The sequence below is a fragment of the Rhinoderma darwinii genome, assembly GCF_050947455.1.
Source record: "Rhinoderma darwinii isolate aRhiDar2 chromosome 5 unlocalized genomic scaffold, aRhiDar2.hap1 SUPER_5_unloc_26, whole genome shotgun sequence".
Classification (NCBI taxonomy): Eukaryota; Metazoa; Chordata; class Amphibia; order Anura; family Rhinodermatidae; genus Rhinoderma; species Rhinoderma darwinii.
In genome coordinates this window covers 183,981-205,521 of record NW_027461783.1, presented here as the reverse complement: position 1 = coordinate 205,521, position 21,541 = coordinate 183,981, and the positions used below count along the sequence as shown (strand labels likewise).

The window sequence follows — 21,541 nt, the reverse complement described above, 5'->3', positions numbered from 1 at the left end:
AAGAGGTGGCAATCTATTCATTAATTGCATTTAATCAATGAGCTCATTATCACTCATGCATTGTCCAACAGGTGTTGAAATAATGGGATTAAAAGGGGAGATCCCTTCAGAAAGACAGAAACAATAGCAAAGACAAAAAACACTTTTGGAATCTGCTTTTAGTCAACACATAAGGAAAGGGTGCACCGGTCCTGGAAATACTGCAATACCAGGTCAATGCGTGGAGTGGACAGAGCAAGCTCTATTTCCATCTCCCTGTTCTAAAAATCCATTTAATATATGGTCCCCAGATAGGGGACGTATCAGATATTAAACTGATAAGAACAGATACTACACTTGATCTTAGCCAAAAGGCCGAGAAGCGATAACCCGAACGAGCCGCGCGTTGCCCGAGCCTGCCCGATACTGCTGTTCAGCCCTTGCAGCGATTCAGCCTACTTCTAGGCAATTCCATGGGGCCCTGCAGGCTCACACACTCACAGCTACACGGGAGGTGAATAAAGGCCGGAGAGGAAGCCAGACAGGATTTGCTTCTTTTGCTTGCACCACAATGCAGTGCTGAAAGAGGAGGAATCTACATAAAAATGCCTTCCTGGCAACGCCCAAATGCCCTGCTGCCATGCAGATAAACACTGGCAGCGGCAGCAAGTGCATGCCCACAGCCACCCCTTGTTCCTTCACACCTTGTATCAGCTGTAATCCAGTCCAGTCCAGTGCTGCCTGCTGAGCAGCACTGACCAACACTGCCTGGGCCCAGGCTTTTATCTCTGAGGCCCCATTATGATGTCAGAAAGCTGGCTCTGGAATCCTGAGGGCTCCACTATGACACGTGCAAAGTTCCGTCTGAACTTTATATAAGACGGTGAGGCTCAGTCAGTCACTCAGTGTTGCCTGAGAGGGCAACACTGCAACAGCCGGCCGCCAGGCTGTCTTTTTTTTGCACAGCTAGTTGCCTCCAGGAGGCCACAAGTGGGAGACAAGGGACTGCAAAATGGAAAATAGGCATCCACCAACTTTACAGACAACTTCTCCTTGCTCCTACAACCTCCATCCTTGCACAGTTTGTTATTCTTCTAGGTAACATAGTAACAAATCCAAATTGCTGCTCTCTTTGTAGGCAAGCAAGGCTTTGTTGCAACTGCAATTCTTACTTCTTCTTGAAATGTAGGGACGACAGTACATTCCATCACATCCATCTAGTGTACACAGGTAGGTCCATTGTGGCGGGCAGGCGAGCGGGCGGGCTGCTTTATTGGCTGTTTGCTGTTCCCCTACTCCACTCCACTATTTGACTGTTGTGCTGCATCAATCAATCAATCAATCAATCAATCAATCAATCAATCAATCAATCAATCAGTGGCTGGCTCAGGTGCAGCTCTTTAACTTACCTAAAAGGGAGGGCGGAGAGAAGACAAGGAAGGTGAATGAGGTGTTCCAATGTGAAATGCCGGAAACACAGAAACACAGACGACACACAACAAGAGGTGGCAATCTATTCATTAATTGCATTTAATCAATGAGCTCATTATCACTCATGCATTGTCCAACAGGTGTTGAAATAATGGGATTAAAAGGGGAGATCCCTTCAGAAAGACAGAAACAATAGCAAAGACAAAAAACACTTTTGGAATCTGCTTTTAGTCAACACATAAGGAAAGGGTGCACCGGTCCTGGAAATACTGCAATACCAGGTCAATGCGTGGAGTGGACAGAGCAAGCTCTATTTCCATCTCCCTGTTCTAAAAATCCATTTAATATATGGTCCCCAGATAGGGGACGTATCAGATATTAAACTGATAAGAACAGATACTACACTTGATCTTAGCCAAAAGGCCGAGAAGCGATAACCCGAACGGGCCGCGCGTTGCCCGAGCCTGCCCGATACTGCTGTTCAGCCCTTGCAGCGATTCAGCCTACTTCTAGGCAATTCCATGGGGCCCTGCAGGCTCACACACTCACAGCTACACGGGAGGTGAATAAAGGCCGGAGAGGAAGCCAGACAGGATTTGCTTCTTTTGCTTGCACCACAATGCAGTGCTGAAAGAGGAGGAATCTACATAAAAACGCCTTCCTGGCAACGCCCAAATGCCCTGCTGCCATGCAGATAAACACTGGCAGCGGCAGCAAGTGCATGCCCACAGCCACCCCTTGTTCCTTCACACCTTGTATCAGCTGTAATCCAGTCCAGTCCAGTGCTGCCTGCTGAGCAGCACTGACCAACACTGCCTGGGCCCAGGCTTTTATCTCTGAGGCCCCATTATGATGTCAGAAAGCTGGCTCTGGAATCCTGAGGGCTCCACTATGACACGTGCAAAGTTCCGTCTGAACTTTATATAAGACGCTGAGGCTCAGTCAGTCACTCAGTGTTGCCTGAGGGGGCAACACTGCAACAGCCGGCCGCCAGGCTGTCTTTTTTTTGCACAGCTAGTTGCCTCCAGGAGGCCACAAGAGGGAGACAAGGGACTGCAAAATGGAAAATAGGCATCCACCAACTTTACAGACAACTTCTCCTTGCTCCTACAACCTCCATCCTTGCACAGTTTGTTATTCTTCTAGGTAACATAGTAACAAATCCAAATTGCTGCTCTCTTTGTAGGCAAGCAAGGCTTTGTTGCAACTGCAATTCTTACTTCTTCTTGAAATGTAGGGACGACAGTACATTCCATCACATCCATCTAGTGTACACAGGTAGGTCCATTGTGGCGGGCAGGCGAGCGGGCGGGCTGCTTTATTGGCTGTTTGCTGTTCCCCTACTCCACTCCACTATTTGACTGTTGTGCTGCATCAATCAATCAATCAATCAATCAATCAATCAATCAATCAATCAATCAATCAATCAATCAGTGGCTGGCTCAGGTGCAGCTCTTTAACTTACCTAAAAGGGAGGGCGGAGAGAAGACAAGGAAGGTGAATGAGGTGTTCCAATGTGAAATGCCGGAAACACAGAAACACAGACGACACACAACAAGAGGTGGCAATCTATTCATTAATTGCATTTAATCAATGAGCTCATTATCACTCATGCATTGTCCAACAGGTGTTGAAATAATGGGATTAAAAGGGGAGATCCCTTCAGAAAGACAGAAACAATAGCAAAGACAAAAAACACTTTTGGAATCTGCTTTTAGTCAACACATAAGGAAAGGGTGCACCGGTCCTGGAAATACTGCAATACCAGGTCAATGCGTGGAGTGGACAGAGCAAGCTCTATTTCCATCTCCCTGTTCTAAAAATCCATTTAATATATGGTCCCCAGATAGGGGACGTATCAGATATTAAACTGATAAGAACAGATACTACACTTGATCTTAGCCAAAAGGCCGAGAAGCGATAACCCGAACGGGCCGCGCGTTGCCCGAGCCTGCCCGATACTGCTGTTCAGCCCTTGCAGCGATTCAGCCTACTTCTAGGCAATTCCATGGGGCCCTGCAGGCTCACACACTCACAGCTACACGGGAGGTGAATAAAGGCCGGAGAGGAAGCCAGACAGGATTTGCTTCTTTTGCTTGCACTACAATGCAGTGCTGAAAGAGGAGGAATCTACATAAAAACGCCTTCCTGGCAACGCCCAAATGCCCTGCTGCCATGCAGATAAACACTGGCAGCGGCAGCAAGTGCATGCCCACAGCCACCCCTTGTTCCTTCACACCTTGTATCAGCTGTAATCCAGTCCAGTCCAGTGCTGCCTGCTGAGCAGCACTGACCAACACTGCCTGGGCCCAGGCTTTTATCTCTGAGGCCCCATTATGATGTCAGAAAGCTGGCTCTGGAATCCTGAGGGCTCCACTATGACACGTGCAAAGTTCCGTCTGAACTTTATATAAGACGGTGAGGCTCAGTCAGTCACTCAGTGTTGCCTGAGAGGGCAACACTGCAACAGCCGGCCGCCAGGCTGTCTTTTTTTTGCACAGCTAGTTGCCTCCAGGAGGCCACAAGAGGGAGACAAGGGACTGCAAAATGGAAAATAGGCATCCACCAACTTTACAGATAACTTCTCCTTGCTCCTACAACCTCCATCCTTGCACAGTTTGTTATTCTTCTAGGTAACATAGTAACAAATCCAAATTGCTGCTCTCTTTGTAGGCAAGCAAGGCTTTGTTGCAACTGCAATTCTTACTTCTTCTTGAAATGTAGGGACGACAGTACATTCCATCACATCCATCTAGTGTACACAGGTAGGTCCATTGTGGCGGGCAGGCGAGCGGGCGGGCTGCTTTATTGGCTGTTTGCTGTTCCCCTACTCCACTCCACTATTTGACTGTTGTGCTGCATCAATCAATCAATCAATCAATCAATCAATCAATCAATCAATCAATCAATCAATCAATCAGTGGCTGGCTCAGGTGCAGCTCTTTAACTTACCTAAAAGGGAGGGTGGAGAGAAGACAAGGAAGGTGAATGAGGTGTTCCAATGTGAAATGCCGGAAACACAGAAACACAGACGACACACAACAAGAGGTGGCAATCTATTCATTAATTGCATTTAATCAATGAGCTCATTATCACTCATGCATTGTCCAACAGGTGTTGAAATAATGGGATTAAAAGGGGAGATCCCTTCAGAAAGACAGAAACAATAGCAAAGACAAAAAACACTTTTGGAATCTGCTTTTAGTCAACACATAAGGAAAGGGTGCACCGGTCCTGGAAATACTGCAATACCAGGTCAATGCGTGGAGTGGACAGAGCAAGCTCTATTTCCATCTCCCTGTTCTAAAAATCCATTTAATATATGGTCCCCAGATAGGGGACGTATCAGATATTAAACTGATAAGAACAGATACTACACTTGATCTTAGCCAAAAGGCCGAGAAGCGATAACCCGAACGGGCCGCGCGTTGCCCGAGCCTGCCCGATACTGCTGTTCAGCCCTTGCAGCGATTCAGCCTACTTCTAGGCAATTCCATGGGGCCCTGCAGGCTCACACACTCACAGCTACACGGGAGGTGAATAAAGGCCGGAGAGGAAGCCAGACAGGATTTGCTTCTTTTGCTTGCACCACAATGCAGTGCTGAAAGAGGAGGAATCTACATAAAAACGCCTTCCTGGCAACGCCCAAATGCCCTGCTGCCATGCAGATAAACACTGGCAGCGGCAGCAAGTGCATGCCCACAGCCACCCCTTGTTCCTTCACACCTTGTATCAGCTGTAATCCAGTCCAGTCCAGTGCTGCCTGCTGAGCAGCACTGACCAACACTGCCTGGGCCCAGGCTTTTATCTCTGAGGCCCCATTATGATGTCAGAAAGCTGGCTCTGGAATCCTGAGGGCTCCACTATGACACGTGCAAAGTTCCGTCTGAACTTTATATAAGACGGTGAGGCTCAGTCAGTCACTCAGTGTTGCCTGAGAGGGCAACACTGCAACAGCCGGCCGCCAGGCTGTCTTTTTTTTGCACAGCTAGTTGCCTCCAGGAGGCCACAAGAGGGAGACAAGGGACTGCAAAATGGAAAATAGGCATCCACCAACTTTACAGACAACTTCTCCTTGCTCCTACAACCTCCATCCTTGCACAGTTTGTTATTCTTCTAGGTAACATAGTAACAAATCCAAATTGCTGCTCTCTTTGTAGGCAAGCAAGGCTTTGTTGCAACTGCAATTCTTACTTCTTCTTGAAATGTAGGGACGACAGTACATTCCATCACATCCATCTAGTGTACACAGGTAGGTCCATTGTGGCGGGCAGGCGAGCGGGCGGGCTGCTTTATTGGCTGTTTGCTGTTCCCCTACTCCACTCCACTATTTGACTGTTGTGCTGCATCAATCAATCAATCAATCAATCAATCAATCAATCAATCAATCAATCAATCAATCAGTGGCTGGCTCAGGTGCAGCTCTTTAACTTACCTAAAAGGGAGGGCGGAGAGAAGACAAGGAAGGTGAATGAGGTGTTCCAATGTGAAATGCCGGAAACACAGAAACACAGACGACACACAACAAGAGGTGGCAATCTATTCATTAATTGCATTTAATCAATGAGCTCATTATCACTCATGCATTGTCCAACAGGTGTTGAAATAATGGGATTAAAAGGGGAGATCCCTTCAGAAAGACAGAAACAATAGCAAAGACAAAAAACACTTTTGGAATCTGCTTTTAGTCAACACATAAGGAAAGGGTGCACCGGTCCTGGAAATACTGCAATACCAGGTCAATGCGTGGAGTGGACAGAGCAAGCTCTATTTCCATCTCCCTGTTCTAAAAATCCATTTAATATATGGTCCCCAGATAGGGGACGTATCAGATATTAAACTGATAAGAACAGATACTACACTTGATCTTAGCCAAAAGGCCGAGAAGCGATAACCCGAACGGGCCGCGCGTTGCCCGAGCCTGCCCGATACTGCTGTTCAGCCCTTGCAGCGATTCAGCCTACTTCTAGGCAATTCCATGGGGCCCTGCAGGCTCACACACTCACAGCTACACGGGAGGTGAATAAAGGCCGGAGAGGAAGCCAGACAGGATTTGCTTCTTTTGCTTGCACCACAATGCAGTGCTGAAAGAGGAGGAATCTACATAAAAACGCCTTCCTGGCAACGCCCAAATGCCCTGCTGCCATGCAGATAAACACTGGCAGCGGCAGCAAGTGCATGCCCACAGCCACCCCTTGTTCCTTCACACCTTGTATCAGCTGTAATCCAGTCCAGTCCAGTGCTGCCTGCTGAGCAGCACTGACCAACACTGCCTGGGCCCAGGCTTTTATCTCTGAGGCCCCATTATGATGTCAGAAAGCTGGCTCTGGAATCCTGAGGGCTCCACTATGACACGTGCAAAGTTCCGTCTGAACTTTATATAAGACGGTGAGGCTCAGTCAGTCACTCAGTGTTGCCTGAGAGGGCAACACTGCAACAGCCGGCCGCCAGGCTGTCTTTTTTTTGCACAGCTAGTTGCCTCCAGGAGGCCACAAGAGGGAGACAAGGGACTGCAAAATGGAAAATAGGCATCCACCAACTTTACAGACAACTTCTCCTTGCTCCTACAACCTCCATCCTTGCACAGTTTGTTATTCTTCTAGGTAACATAGTAACAAATCCAAATTGCTGCTCTCTTTGTAGGCAAGCAAGGCTTGTTGCAACTGCAATTCTTACTTCTTCTTGAAATGTAGGGACGACAGTACATTCCATCACATCCATCTAGTGTACACAGGTAGGTCCATTGTGGCGGGCAGGCGAGCGGGCGGGCTGCTTTATTGGCTGTTTGCTGTTCCCCTACTCCACTCCACTATTTGACTGTTGTGCTGCATCAATCAATCAATCAATCAATCAATCAATCAATCAATCAATCAATCAATCAATCAATCAGTGGCTGGCTCAGGTGCAGCTCTTTAACTTACCTAAAAGGGAGGGCGGAGAGAAGACAAGGAAGGTGAATGAGGTGTTCCAATGTGAAATGCCGGAAACACAGAAACACAGACGACACACAACAAGAGGTGGCAATCTATTCATTAATTGCATTTAATCAATGAGCTCATTATCACTCATGCATTGTCCAACAGGTGTTGAAATAATGGGATTAAAAGGGGAGATCCCTTCAGAAAGACAGAAACAATAGCAAAGACAAAAAACACTTTTGGAATCTGCTTTTAGTCAACACATAAGGAAAGGGTGCACCGGTCCTGGAAATACTGCAATACCAGGTCAATGCGTGGAGTGGACAGAGCAAGCTCTATTTCCATCTCCCTGTTCTAAAAATCCATTTAATATATGGTCCCCAGATAGGGGACGTATCAGATATTAAACTGATAAGAACAGATACTACACTTGATCTTAGCCAAAAGGCCGAGAAGCGATAACCCGAACGGGCCGCGCGTTGCCCGAGCCTGCCCGATACTGCTGTTCAGCCCTTGCAGCGATTCAGCCTACTTCTAGGCAATTCCATGGGGCCCTGCAGGCTCACACACTCACAGCTACACGGGAGGTGAATAAAGGCCGGAGAGGAAGCCAGACAGGATTTGCTTCTTTTGCTTGCACCACAATGCAGTGCTGAAAGAGGAGGAATCTACATAAAAACGCCTTCCTGGCAACACCCAAATGCCCTGCTACCATGCAGATAAACACTGGCAGCGGCAGCAAGTGCATGCCCACAGCCACCCCTTGTTCCTTCACACCTTGTATCAGCTGTAATCCAGTCCAGTCCAGTGCTGCCTGCTGAGCAGCACTGACCAACACTGCCTGGGCCCAGGCTTTTATCTCTGAGGCCCCATTATGATGTCAGAAAGCTGGCTCTGGAATCCTGAGGGCTCCACTATGACACGTGCAAAGTTCTGTCTGAACTTTATATAAGACGGTGAGGCTCAGTCAGTCACTCAGTGTTGCCTGAGAGGGCAACACTGCAACAGCCGGCCGCCAGGCTGTCTTTTTTTTGCACAGCTAGTTGCCTCCAGGAGGCCACAAGAGGGAGACAAGGGACTGCAAAATGGAAAATAGGCATCCACCAACTTTACAGACAACTTCTCCTTGCTCCTACAACCTCCATCCTTGCACAGTTTGTTATTCTTCTAGGTAACATAGTAACAAATCCAAATTGCTGCTCTCTTTGTAGGCAAGCAAGGCTTTGTTGCAACTGCAATTCTTACTTCTTCTTGAAATGTAGGGACGACAGTACATTCCATCACATCCATCTAGTGTACACAGGTAGGTCCATTGTGGCGGGCAGGCGAGCGGGCGGGCTGCTTTATTGGCTGTTTGCTGTTCCCCTACTCCACTCCACTATTTGACTGTTGTGCTGCATCAATCAATCAATCAATCAATCAATCAATCAATCAATCAATCAATCAATCAATCAGTGGCTGGCTCAGGTGCAGCTCTTTAACTTACCTAAAAGGGAGGGCGGAGAGAAGACAAGGAAGGTGAATGAGGTGTTCCAATGTGAAATGCCGGAAACACAGAAACACAGACGACACACAACAAGAGGTGGCAATCTATTCATTAATTTCATTTAATCAATGAGCTCATTATCACTCATGCATTGTCCAACAGGTGTTGAAATAATGGGATTAAAAGGGGAGATCCCTTCAGAAAGACAGAAACAATAGCAAAGACAAAAAACACTTTTGGAATCTGCTTTTAGTCAACACATAAGGAAAGGGTGCACCGGTCCTGGAAATACTGCAATACCAGGTCAATGCGTGGAGTGGACAGAGCAAGCTCTATTTCCATCTCCCTGTTCTAAAAATCCATTTAACCCCAGATAGGGGACGTATCAGATATTAAACTGATAAGAACAGATACTACACTTGATCTTAGCCAAAAGGCCGAGAAGCGATAACCCGAACGGGCCGCGCGTTGCCCGAGCCTGCCCGATACTGCTGTTCAGCCCTTGCAGCGATTCAGCCTACTTCTAGGCAATTCCATGGGGCCCTGCAGGCTCACACACTCACAGCTACACGGGAGGTGAATAAAGGCCGGAGAGGAAGCCAGACAGGATTTGCTTCTTTTGCTTGCACCACAATGCAGTGCTGAAAGAGGAGGAATCTACATAAAAACGCCTTCCTGGCAACGCCCAAATGCCCTGCTGCCATGCAGATAAACACTGGCAGCGGCAGCAAGTGCATGCCCACAGCCACCCCTTGTTCCTTCACACCTTGTATCAGCTGTAATCCAGTCCAGTCCAGTGCTGCCTGCTGAGCAGCACTGACCAACACTGCCTGGGCCCAGGCTTTTATCTCTGAGGCCCCATTATGATGTCAGAAAGCTGGCTCTGGAATCCTGAGGGCTCCACTATGACACGTGCAAAGTTCCGTCTGAACTTTATATAAGACGGTGAGGCTCAGTCAGTCACTCAGTGTTGCCTGAGAGGGCAACACTGCAACAGCCGGCCGCCAGGCTGTCTTTTTTTTGCACAGCTAGTTGCCTCCAGGAGGCCACAAGAGGGAGACAAGGGACTGCAAAATGGAAAATAGGCATCCACCAACTTTACAGACAACTTCTCCTTGCTCCTACAACCTCCATCCTTGCACAGTTTGTTATTCTTCTAGGTAACATAGTAACAAATCCAAATTGCTGCTCTCTTTGTAGGCAAGCAAGGCTTTGTTGCAACTGCAATTCTTACTTCTTCTTGAAATGTAGGGACGACAGTACATTCCATCACATCCATCTAGTGTACACAGGTAGGTCCATTGTGGCGGGCAGGCGAGCGGGCGGGCTGCTTTATTGGCTGTTTGCTGTTCCCCTACTCCACTCCACTATTTGACTGTTGTGCTGCATCAATCAATCAATCAATCAATCAATCAATCAATCAATCAATCAATCAATCAATCAATCAATCAGTGGCTGGCTCAGGTGCAGCTCTTTAACTTACCTAAAAGGGAGGGCGGAGAGAAGACAAGGAAGGTGAATGAGGTGTTCCAATGTGAAATGCCGGAAACACAGAAACACAGACGACACACAACAAGAGGTGGCAATCTATTCATTAATTGCATTTAATCAATGAGCTCATTATCACTCATGCATTGTCCAACAGGTGTTGAAATAATGGGATTAAAAGGGGAGATCCCTTCAGAAAGACAGAAACAATAGCAAAGACAAAAAACACTTTTGGAATCTGCTTTTAGTCAACACATAAGGAAAGGGTGCACCGGTCCTGGAAATACTGCAATACCAGGTCAATGCGTGGAGTGGACAGAGCAAGCTCTATTTCCATCTCCCTGTTCTAAAAATCCATTTAATATATGGTCCCCAGATAGGGGACGTATCAGATATTAAACTGATAAGAACAGATACTACACTTGATCTTAGCCAAAAGGCCGAGAAGCGATAACCCGAACGGGCCGCGCGTTGCCCGAGCCTGCCCGATACTGCTGTTCAGCCCTTGCAGCGATTCAGCCTACTTCTAGGCAATTCCATGGGGCCCTGCAGGCTCACACACTCACAGCTACACGGGAGGTGAATAAAGGCCGGAGAGGAAGCCAGACAGGATTTGCTTCTTTTGCTTGCACCACAATGCAGTGCTGAAAGAGGAGGAATCTACATAAAAACGCCTTCCTGGCAACGCCCAAATGCCCTGCTACCATGCAGATAAACACTGGCAGCGGCAGCAAGTGCATGCCCACAGCCACCCCTTGTTCCTTCACACCTTGTATCAGCTGTAATCCAGTCCAGTCCAGTGCTGCCTGCTGAGCAGCACTGACCAACACTGCCTGGGCCCAGGCTTTTATCTCTGAGGCCCCATTATGATGTCAGAAAGCTGGCTCTGGAATCCTGAGGGCTCCACTATGACACGTGCAAAGTTCCGTCTGAACTTTATATAAGACGGTGAGGCTCAGTCAGTCACTCAGTGTTGCCTGAGAGGGCAACACTGCAACAGCCGGCCGCCAGGCTGTCTTTTTTTTGCACAGCTAGTTGCCTCCAGGAGGCCACAAGAGGGAGACAAGGGACTGCAAAATGGAAAATAGGCATCCACCAACTTTACAGACAACTTCTCCTTGCTCCTACAACCTCCATCCTTGCACAGTTTGTTATTCTTCTAGGTAACATAGTAACAAATCCAAATTGCTGCTCTCTTTGTAGGCAAGCAAGGCTTTGTTGCAACTGCAATTCTTACTTCTTCTTGAAATGTAGGGACGACAGTACATTCCATCACATCCATCTAGTGTACACAGGTAGGTCCATTGTGGCGGGCAGGCGAGCGGGCGGGCTGCTTTATTGGCTGTTTGCTGTTCCCCTACTCCACTCCACTATTTGACTGTTGTGCTGCATCAATCAATCAATCAATCAATCAATCAATCAATCAATCAATCAATCAATCAATCAATCAATCAGTGGCTGGCTCAGGTGCAGCTCTTTAACTTACCTAAAAGGGAGGGCGGAGAGAAGACAAGGAAGGTGAATGAGGTGTTCCAATGTGAAATGCCGGAAACACAGAAACACAGACGACACACAACAAGAGGTGGCAATCTATTCATTAATTGCATTTAATCAATGAGCTCATTATCACTCATGCATTGTCCAACAGGTGTTGAAATAATGGGATTAAAAGGGGAGATCCCTTCAGAAAGACAGAAACAATAGCAAAGACAAAAAACACTTTTGGAATCTGCTTTTAGTCAACACATAAGGAAAGGGTGCACCGGTCCTGGAAATACTGCAATACCAGGTCAATGCGTGGAGTGGACAGAGCAAGCTCTATTTCCATCTCCCTGTTCTAAAAATCCATTTAATATATGGTCCCCAGATAGGGGACGTATCAGATATTAAACTGATAAGAACAGATACTACACTTGATCTTAGCCAAAAGGCCGAGAAGCGATAACCCGAACGGGCCGCGCGTTGCCCGAGCCTGCCCGATACTGCTGTTCAGCCCTTGCAGCGATTCAGCCTACTTCTAGGCAATTCCATGGGGCCCTGCAGGCTCACACACTCACAGCTACACGGGAGGTGAATAAAGGCCGGAGAGGAAGCCAGACAGGATTTGCTTCTTTTGCTTGCACCACAATGCAGTGCTGAAAGAGGAGGAATCTACATAAAAACGCCTTCCTGGCAACGCCCAAATGCCCTGCTGCCATGCAGATAAACACTGGCAGCGGCAGCAAGTGCATGCCCACAGCCACCCCTTGTTCCTTCACACCTTGTATCAGCTGTAATCCAGTCCAGTCCAGTGCTGCCTGCTGAGCAGCACTGACCAACACTGCCTGGGCCCAGGCTTTTATCTCTGAGGCCCCATTATGATGTCAGAAAGCTGGCTCTGGAATCCTGAGGGCTCCACTATGACACGTGCAAAGTTCCGTCTGAACTTTATATAAGACGGTGAGGCTCAGTCAGTCACTCAGTGTTGCCTGAGAGGGCAACACTGCAACAGCCGGCCGCCAGGCTGTCTTTTTTTTGCACAGCTAGTTGCCTCCAGGAGGCCACAAGAGGGAGACAAGGGACTGCAAAATGGAAAATAGGCATCCACCAACTTTACAGACAACTTCTCCTTGCTCCTACAACCTCCATCCTTGCACAGTTTGTTATTCTTCTAGGTAACATAGTAACAAATCCAAATTGCTGCTCTCTTTGTAGGCAAGCAAGGCTTTGTTGCAACTGCAATTCTTACTTCTTCTTGAAATGTAGGGACGACAGTACATTCCATCACATCCATCTAGTGTACACAGGTAGGTCCATTGTGGCGGGCAGGCGAGCGGGCGGGCTGCTTTATTGGCTGTTTGCTGTTCCCCTACTCCACTCCACTATTTGACTGTTGTGCTGCATCAATCAATCAATCAATCAATCAATCAATCAATCAATCAATCAATCAATCAATCAATCAATCAATCAGTGGCTGGCTCAGGTGCAACTCTTTAACTTACCTAAAAGGGAGGGCGGAGAGAAGACAAGGAAGGTGAATGAGGTGTTCCAATGTGAAATGCCGGAAACACAGAAACACAGACGACACACAACAAGAGGTGGCAATCTATTCATTAATTGCATTTAATCAATGAGCTCATTATCACTCATGCATTGTCCAACAGGTGTTGAAATAATGGGATTAAAAGGGGAGATCCCTTCAGAAAGACAGAAACAATAGCAAAGACAAAAAACACTTTTGGAATCTGCTTTTAGTCAACACATAAGGAAAGGGTGCACCGGTCCTGGAAATACTGCAATACCAGGTCAATGCGTGGAGTGGACAGAGCAAGCTCTATTTCCATCTCCCTGTTCTAAAAATCCATTTAATATATGGTCCCCAGATAGGGGACGTATCAGATATTAAACTGATAAGAACAGATACTACACTTGATCTTAGCCAAAAGGCCGAGAAGCGATAACCCGAACGGGCCGCGCGTTGCCCGAGCCTGCCCGATACTGCTGTTCAGCCCTTGCAGCGATTCAGCCTACTTCTAGGCAATTCCATGGGGCCCTGCAGGCTCACACACTCACAGCTACACGGGAGGTGAATAAAGGCCGGAGAGGAAGCCAGACAGGATTTGCTTCTTTTGCTTGCACCACAATGCAGTGCTGAAAGAGGAGGAATCTACATAAAAACGCCTTCCTGGCAACGCCCAAATGCCCTGCTGCCATGCAGATAAACACTGGCAGCGGCAGCAAGTGCATGCCCACAGCCACCCCTTGTTCCTTCACACCTTGTATCAGCTGTAATCCAGTCCAGTCCAGTGCTGCCTGCTGAGCAGCACTGACCAACACTGCCTGGGCCCAGGCTTTTATCTCTGAGGCCCCATTATGATGTCAGAAAGCTGGCTCTGGAATCCTGAGGGCTCCACTATGACACGTGCAAAGTTCCGTCTGAACTTTATATAAGACGGTGAGGCTCAGTCAGTCACTCAGTGTTGCCTGAGAGGGCAACACTGCAACAGCCGGCCGCCAGGCTGTCTTTTTTTTGCACAGCTAGTTGCCTCCAGGAGGCCACAAGAGGGAGACAAGGGCCTGCAAAATGGAAAATAGGCATCCACCAACTTTACAGACAACTTCTCCTTGCTCCTACAACCTCCATCCATGCACAGTTTGTTATTCTTCTAGGTAACATAGTAACAAATCCAAATTGCTGCTCTCTTTGTAGGCAAGCAAGGCTTTGTTGCAACTGCAATTCTTACTTCTTCTTGAAATGTAGGGACGACAGTACATTCCATCACATCCATCTAGTGTACACAGGTAGGTCCATTGTGGCGGGCAGGCGAGCGGGCGGGCTGCTTTATTGGCTGTTTGCTGTTCCCCTACTCCACTCCACTATTTGACTGTTGTGCTGCATCAATCAATCAATCAATCAATCAATCAATCAATCAATCAATCAATCAATCAATCAGTGGCTGGCTCAGGTGCAGCTCTTTAACTTACCTAAAAGGGAGGGCGGAGAGAAGACAAGGAAGGTGAATGAGGTGTTCCAATGTGAAATGCCGGAAACACAGAAACACAGACGACACACAACAAGAGGTGGCAATCTATTCATTAATTGCATTTAATCAATGAGCTCATTATCACTCATGCATTGTCCAACAGGTGTTGAAATAATGGGATTAAAAGGGGAGATCCCTTCAGAAAGACAGAAACAATAGCAAAGACAAAAAACACTTTTGGAATCTGCTTTTAGTCAACACATAAGGAAAGGGTGCACCGGTCCTGGAAATACTGCAATACCAGGTCAATGCGTGGAGTGGACAGAGCAAGCTCTATTTCCATCTCCCTGTTCTAAAAATCCATTTAATATATGGTCCCCAGATAGGGGACGTATCAGATATTAAACTGATAAGAACAGATACTACACTTGATCTTAGCCAAAAGGCCGAGAAGCGATAACCCGAACGGGCCGCGCGTTGCCCGAGCCTGCCCGATACTGCTGTTCAGCCCTTGCAGCGATTCAGCCTACTTCTAGGCAATTCCATGGGGCCCTGCAGGCTCACACACTCACGGCTACACGGGAGGTGAATAAAGGCCGGAGAGGAAGCCAGACAGGATTTGCTTCTTTTGCTTGCACCACAATGCAGTGCTGAAAGAGGAGGAATCTACATAAAAACGCCTTCCTGGCAACGCCCAAATGCCCTGCTGCCATGCAGATAAACACTGGCAGCGGCAGCAAGTGCATGCCCACAGCCACCCCTTGTTCCTTCACACCTTGTATCAGCTGTAATCCAGTCCAGTCCAGTGCTGCCTGCTGAGCAGCACTGACCAACACTGCCTGGGCCCAGGCTTTTATCTCTGAGGCCCCATTATGATGTCAGAAAGCTGGCTCTGGAATCCTGAGGGCTCCACTATGACACGTGCAAAGTTCCGTCTGAACTTTATATAAGACGGTGAGGCTCAGTCAGTCACTCAGTGTTGCCTGAGAGGGCAACACTGCAACAGCCGGCCGCCAGGCTGTCTTTTTTTTGCACAGCTAGTTGCCTCCAGGAGGCCACAAGAGGGAGACAAGGGACTGCAAAATGGAAAATAGGCATCCACCAACTTTACAGACAACTTCTCCTTGCTCCTACAACCTCCATCCTTGCACAGTTTGTTATTCTTCTAGGTAACATAGTAACAAATCCAAATTGCTGCTCTCTTTGTAGGCAAGCAAGGCTTTGTTGCAACTGCAATTCTTACTTCTTCTTGAAATGTAGGGACGACAGTACATTCCATCACATCCATCTAGTGTACACAGGTAGGTCCATTGTGGCGGGCAGGCGAGCGGGCGGGCTGCTTTATTGGCTGTTTGCTGTTCCCCTACTCCACTCCACTATTTGACTGTTGTGCTGCATCAATCAATCAATCAATCAATCAATCAATCAATCAATCAATCAATCAATCAATCAATCAGTGGCTGGCTCAGGTGCAGCTCTTTAACTTACCTAAAAGGGAGGGCGGAGAGAAGACAAGGAAGGTGAATGAGGTGTTCCAATGTGAAATGCCGGAAACACAGAAACACAGACGACACACAACAAGAGGTGGCAATCTATTCATTAATTGCATTTAATCAATGAGCTCATTATCACTCATGCATTGTCCAACAGGTGTTGAAATAATGGGATTAAAAGGGGAGATCCCTTCAGAAAGACAGAAACAATAGCAAAGACAAAAAACACTTTTGGAATCTGCTTTTAGTCAACACATAAGGAAAGGGTGCACCGGTCCTGGAAATACTGCAATACCAGGTCAATGCGTGGAGTGGACAGAGCAAGCTCTATTTCCATCTCCCTGTTCTAAAAATCCATTTAATATATGGTCCCCAGATAGGGGACGTATCAGATATTAAACTGATAAGAACAGATACTACACTTGATCTTAGCCAAAAGGCCGAGAAGCGATAACCCGAACGGGCCGCGCGTTGCCCGAGCCTGCCCGATACTGCTGTTCAGCCCTTGCAGCGATTCAGCCTACTTCTAGGCAATTCCATGGGGCCCTGCAGGCTCACACACTCACAGCTACACGGGAGGTGAATAAAGGCCGGAGAGGAAGCCAGACAGGATTTGCTTCTTTTGCTTGCACCACAATGCAGTGCTGAAAGAGGAGGAATCTACATAAAAACGCCTTCCTGGCAACGCCCAAATGCCCTGCTGCCATGCAGATAAACACTGGCAGCGGCAGCAAGTGCATGCCCACAGCCACCCCTTGTTCCTTCACACCTTGTATCAGCTGTAATCCAGTCCAGTCCAGTGCTGCCTGCTGAGCAGCACTGACCAACACTGCCTGGGCCCAGGCTTTTATCTCTGAGGCCCCATTATGATGTCAGAAAGCTGGCTCTGGAATCCTGAGGGCTCCACTATGACACGTGCAAAGTTCCGTCTGAACTTTATATAAGACGGTGAGGCTCAGTCAGTCACTCAGTGTTGCCTGAGAGGGCAACACTGCAACAGCCGGCCGCCAGGCTGTCTTTTTTTTGCACAGCTAGTTGCCTCCAGGAGGCCACAAGAGGGAGACAAGGGACTGCAAAATGGAAAATAGGCATCCACCAACTTTACAGACAACTTCTCCTTGCTCCTACAACCTCCATCCTTGCACAGTTTGTTATTCTTCTAGGTAACATAGTAACAAATCCAAATTGCTGCTCTCTTTGTAGGCAAGCAAGGCTTTGTTGCAACTGCAATTCTTACTTCTTCTTGAAATGTAGGGACGACAGTACATTCCATCACATCCATCTAGTGTACACAGGTAGGTCCATTGTGGCGGGCAGGCGAGCGGGCGGGCTGCTTTATTGGCTGTTTGCTGTTCCCCTACTCCACTCCACTATTTGACTGTTGTGCTGCAATCAATCAATCAATCAATCAATCAATCAATCAATCAATCAATCAATCAATCAGTGGCTGGCTCAGGTGCAACTCTTTAACTTACCTAAAAGGGAGGGCGGAGAGAAGACAAGGAAGGTGAATGAGGTGTTCCAATGTGAAATGCCGGAAACACAGAAACACAGACGACACACAACAAGAGGTGGCAATCTATTCATTAATTGCATTTAATCAATGAGCTCATTATCACTCATGCATTGTCCAACAGGTGTTGAAATAATGGGATTAAAAGGGGAGATCCCTTCAGAAAGACAGAAACAATAGCAAAGACAAAAAACACTTTTGGAATCTGCTTTTAGTCAACACATAAGGAAAGGGTGCACCGGTCCTGGAAATACTGCAATACCAGGTCAATGCGTGGAGTGGACAGAGCAAGCTCTATTTCCATCTCCCTGTTCTAAAAATCCATTTAATATATGGTCCCCAGATAGGGGACGTATCAGATATTAAACTGATAAGAACAGATACTACACTTGATCTTAGCCAAAAGGCCGAGAAGCGATAACCCGAACGGGCCGCGCGTTGCCCGAGCCTGCCCGATACTGCTGTTCAGCCCTTGCAGCGATTCAGCCTACTTCTAGGCAATTCCATGGGGCCCTGCAGGCTCACACACTCACAGCTACACGGGAGGTGAATAAAGGCCGGAGAGGAAGCCAGACAGGATTTGCTTCTTTTGCTTGCACCACAATGCAGTGCTGAAAGAGGAGGAATCTACATAAAAACGCCTTCCTGGCAACGCCCAAATGCCCTGCTGCCATGCAGATAAACACTGGCAGCGGCAGCAAGTGCATGCCCACAGCCACCCCTTGTTCCTTCACACCTTGTATCAGCTGTAATCCAGTCCAGTCCAGTGCTGCCTGCTGAGCAGCACTGACCAACACTGCCTGGGCCCAGGCTTTTATCTCTGAGGCCCCATTATGATGTCAGAAAGCTGGCTCTGGAATCCTGAGGGCTCCACTATGACACGTGCAAAGTTCCGTCTGAACTTTATATAAGACGGTGAGGCTCAGTCAGTCACTCAGTGTTGCCTGAGAGGGCAACACTGCAACAGCCGGCCGCCAGGCTGTCTTTTTTTTGCACAGCTAGTTGCCTCCAGGAGGCCACAAGAGGGAGACAAGGGACTGCAAAATGGAAAATAGGCATCCACCAACTTTACAGACAACTTCTCCTTGCTCCTACAACCTCCATCCTTGCACAGTTTGTTATTCTTCTAGGTAACATAGTAACAAATCCAAATTGCTGCTCTCTTTGTAGGCAAGCAAGGCTTTGTTGCAACTGCAATTCTTACTTCTTCTTGAAATGTAGGGACGACAGTACATTCCATCACATCCATCTAGTGTACACAGGTAGGTCCATTGTGGCGGGCAGGCGAGCGGGCGGGCTGCTTTATTGGCTGTTTGCTGTTCCCCTACTCCACTCCACTATTTGACTGTTGTGCTGCATCAATCAATCAATCAATCAATCAATCAATCAATCAATCAATCAAGTGGCTGGCTCAGGTGCAGCTCTTTAACTTACCTAAAAGGGAGGGCGGAGAGAAGACAAGGAAGGTGAATGAGGTGTTCCAATGTGAAATGCCGGAAACACAGAAACACAGACGACACACAACAAGAGGTGGCAATCTATTCATTAATTGCATTTAATCAATGAGCTCATTATCACTCATGCATTGTCCAACAGGTGTTGAAATAATGGGATTAAAAGGGGAGATCCCTTCAGAAAGACAGAAACAATAGCAAAGACAAAAAACACTTTTGGAATCTGCTTTTAGTCAACACATAAGGAAAGGGTGCACCGGTCCTGGAAATACTGCAATACCAGGTCAATGCGTGGAGTGGACAGAGCAAGCTCTATTTCCATCTCCCTGTTCTAAAAATCCATTTAATATATGGTCCCCAGATAGGGGACGTATCAGATATTAAACTGATAAGAACAGATACTACACTTGATCTTAGCCAAAAGGCCGAGAAGCGATAACCCGAACGGGCCGCGCGTTGCCCGAGCCTGCCCGATACTGCTGTTCAGCCCTTGCAGCGATTCAGCCTACTTCTAGGCAATTCCATGGGGCCCTGCAGGCTCACACACTCACAGCTACACGGGAGGTGAATAAAGGCCGGAGAGGAAGCCAGACAGGATTTGCTTCTTTTGCTTGCACCACAATGCAGTGCTGAAAGAGGAGGAATCTACATAAAAACGCCTTCCTGGCAACGCCCAAATGCCCTGCTGCCATGCAGATAAACACTGGCAGCGGCAGCAAGTGCATGCCCACAGCCACCCCTTGTTCCTTCACACCTTGTATCAGCTGTAATCCAGTCCAGTCCAGTGCTGCCTGCTGAGCAGCACTGACCAACACTGCCTGGGCCCAGGCTTTTATCTCTGAGGCCCCATTATGATGTCAGAAAGCTGGCTCTGGAATCCTGAGGGCTCCACTATGACACGTGCAAAGTTCCGTCTGAACTTTATATAAGACGGTGAGGCTCAGTCAGTCACTCAGTGTTGCCTGAGAGGGCAACACTGCAACAGCCGGCCGCCAGGCTGTCTTTTTTTTGCACAGCTAGTTGCCTCCAGGAGGCCACAAGAGGGAGACAAGGGACTGCAAAATGGAAAATAGGCATCCACCAACTTTACAGACAACTTCTCCTTGCTCCTACAACCTCCATCCTTGCACAGTTTGTTATTCTTCTAGGTAACATAGTAACAAATCCAAATTGCTGCTCTCTTTGTAGGCAAGCAAGGCTTTGTTGCAACTGCAATTCTTACTTCTTCTTGAAATGTAGGGACGACAGTACATTCCATCACATCCATCTAGTGTACACAGGTAGGTCCATTGTGGCGGGCAGGCGAGCGGGCGGGCTGCTTTATTGGCTGTTTGCTGTTCCCCTACTCCACTCCACTATTTGACTGTTGTGCTGCATCAATCAATCAATCAATCAATCAATCAATCAATCAATCAATCAATCAGTGGCTGGCTCAGGTGCAGCTCTTTAACTTACCTAAAAGGGAGGGCGGAGAGAAGACAAGGAAGGTGAATGAGGTGTTCCAATGTGAAATGCCGGAAACACAGAAACACAGACGACACACAACAAGAGGTGGCAATCTATTCATTAATTGCATTTAATCAATGAGCTCATTATCACTCATGCATTGTCCAACAGGTGTTGAAATAATGGGATTAAAAGGGGAGATCCCTTCAGAAAGACAGAAACAATAGCAAAGACAAAAAACACTTTTGGAATCTGCTTTTAGTCAACACATAAGGAAAGGGTGCACCGGTCCTGGAAATACTGCAATACCAGGTCAATGCGTGGAGTGGACAGAGCAAGCTCTATTTCCATCTCCCTGTTCTAAAAATCCATTTAATATATGGTCCCCAGATAGGGGACGTATCAGATATTAAACTGATAAGAACAGATACTACACTTGATCTTAGCCAAAAGGCCGAGAAGCGATAACCCGAACGGGCCGCGCGTTGCCCGAGCCTGCCCGATACTGCTGTTCAGCCCTTGCAGCGATTCAGCCTACTTCTAGGCAATTCCATGGGGCCCTGCAGGCTCACACACTCACAGCTACACGGGAGGTGAATAAAGGCCGGAGAGGAAGCCAGACAGGATTTGCTTCTTTTGCTTGCACCACAATGCAGTGCTGAAAGAGGAGGAATCTACATAAAAACGCCTTCCTGGCAACGCCCAAATGCCCTGCTGCCATGCAGATAAACACTGGCAGCGGCAGCAAGTGCATGCCCACAGCCACCCCTTGTTCCTTCACACCTTGTATCAGCTGTAATCCAGTCCAGTCCAGTGCTGCCTGCTGAGCAGCACTGACCAACACTGCCTGGGCCCAGGCTTTTATCTCTG

The 21,541-nt window shown here is 47.7% G+C and overlaps 15 non-coding genes across 15 annotated transcripts; all 15 read right to left on the bottom strand.

Annotated features, from left to right (window-relative positions):
• Positions 1 to 175: 175 nt before the first annotated feature.
• On the bottom strand, positions 176 to 366 carry LOC142688534 (U2 spliceosomal RNA). Its single transcript, XR_012857609.1, has one exon. It is a non-coding gene; the product is annotated as a U2 spliceosomal RNA (small nuclear RNA).
• A 1,288-nt stretch (positions 367 to 1,654) lies between these two features.
• On the bottom strand, positions 1,655 to 1,845 carry LOC142688533 (U2 spliceosomal RNA). The gene has a single exon (XR_012857608.1). It is a non-coding gene; the product is annotated as a U2 spliceosomal RNA (small nuclear RNA).
• Positions 1,846 to 3,141: 1,296 nt separating this feature from the next.
• On the bottom strand, positions 3,142 to 3,332 carry LOC142688532 (U2 spliceosomal RNA). Its single transcript, XR_012857607.1, has one exon. It is a non-coding gene; the product is annotated as a U2 spliceosomal RNA (small nuclear RNA).
• A 1,296-nt stretch (positions 3,333 to 4,628) lies between these two features.
• Positions 4,629 to 4,819, bottom strand: LOC142688531 (U2 spliceosomal RNA). Its single transcript, XR_012857606.1, has one exon. It is a non-coding gene; the product is annotated as a U2 spliceosomal RNA (small nuclear RNA).
• Positions 4,820 to 6,111: 1,292 nt separating this feature from the next.
• Positions 6,112 to 6,302, bottom strand: LOC142688530 (U2 spliceosomal RNA). Its single transcript, XR_012857605.1, has one exon. It is a non-coding gene; the product is annotated as a U2 spliceosomal RNA (small nuclear RNA).
• A 1,295-nt stretch (positions 6,303 to 7,597) lies between these two features.
• Positions 7,598 to 7,788, bottom strand: LOC142688529 (U2 spliceosomal RNA). Its single transcript, XR_012857604.1, has one exon. It is a non-coding gene; the product is annotated as a U2 spliceosomal RNA (small nuclear RNA).
• Positions 7,789 to 9,080: 1,292 nt separating this feature from the next.
• On the bottom strand, positions 9,081 to 9,263 carry LOC142688802 (U2 spliceosomal RNA). Its single transcript, XR_012857852.1, has one exon. It is a non-coding gene; the product is annotated as a U2 spliceosomal RNA (small nuclear RNA).
• Positions 9,264 to 10,563: 1,300 nt separating this feature from the next.
• On the bottom strand, positions 10,564 to 10,754 carry LOC142688528 (U2 spliceosomal RNA). Its single transcript, XR_012857603.1, has one exon. It is a non-coding gene; the product is annotated as a U2 spliceosomal RNA (small nuclear RNA).
• A 1,300-nt stretch (positions 10,755 to 12,054) lies between these two features.
• On the bottom strand, positions 12,055 to 12,245 carry LOC142688527 (U2 spliceosomal RNA). Its single transcript, XR_012857602.1, has one exon. It is a non-coding gene; the product is annotated as a U2 spliceosomal RNA (small nuclear RNA).
• A 1,304-nt stretch (positions 12,246 to 13,549) lies between these two features.
• LOC142688524 (U2 spliceosomal RNA) lies at positions 13,550 to 13,740 on the bottom strand. The gene has a single exon (XR_012857600.1). It is a non-coding gene; the product is annotated as a U2 spliceosomal RNA (small nuclear RNA).
• Positions 13,741 to 15,032: 1,292 nt separating this feature from the next.
• On the bottom strand, positions 15,033 to 15,223 carry LOC142688523 (U2 spliceosomal RNA). Its single transcript, XR_012857599.1, has one exon. It is a non-coding gene; the product is annotated as a U2 spliceosomal RNA (small nuclear RNA).
• A 1,296-nt stretch (positions 15,224 to 16,519) lies between these two features.
• On the bottom strand, positions 16,520 to 16,710 carry LOC142688522 (U2 spliceosomal RNA). The gene has a single exon (XR_012857598.1). It is a non-coding gene; the product is annotated as a U2 spliceosomal RNA (small nuclear RNA).
• A 1,289-nt stretch (positions 16,711 to 17,999) lies between these two features.
• LOC142688521 (U2 spliceosomal RNA) lies at positions 18,000 to 18,190 on the bottom strand. Its single transcript, XR_012857597.1, has one exon. It is a non-coding gene; the product is annotated as a U2 spliceosomal RNA (small nuclear RNA).
• A 1,281-nt stretch (positions 18,191 to 19,471) lies between these two features.
• On the bottom strand, positions 19,472 to 19,662 carry LOC142688520 (U2 spliceosomal RNA). The gene has a single exon (XR_012857596.1). It is a non-coding gene; the product is annotated as a U2 spliceosomal RNA (small nuclear RNA).
• A 1,284-nt stretch (positions 19,663 to 20,946) lies between these two features.
• Positions 20,947 to 21,137, bottom strand: LOC142688519 (U2 spliceosomal RNA). Its single transcript, XR_012857595.1, has one exon. It is a non-coding gene; the product is annotated as a U2 spliceosomal RNA (small nuclear RNA).
• Between the last annotated feature and the right edge of the window lie 404 nt (positions 21,138 to 21,541).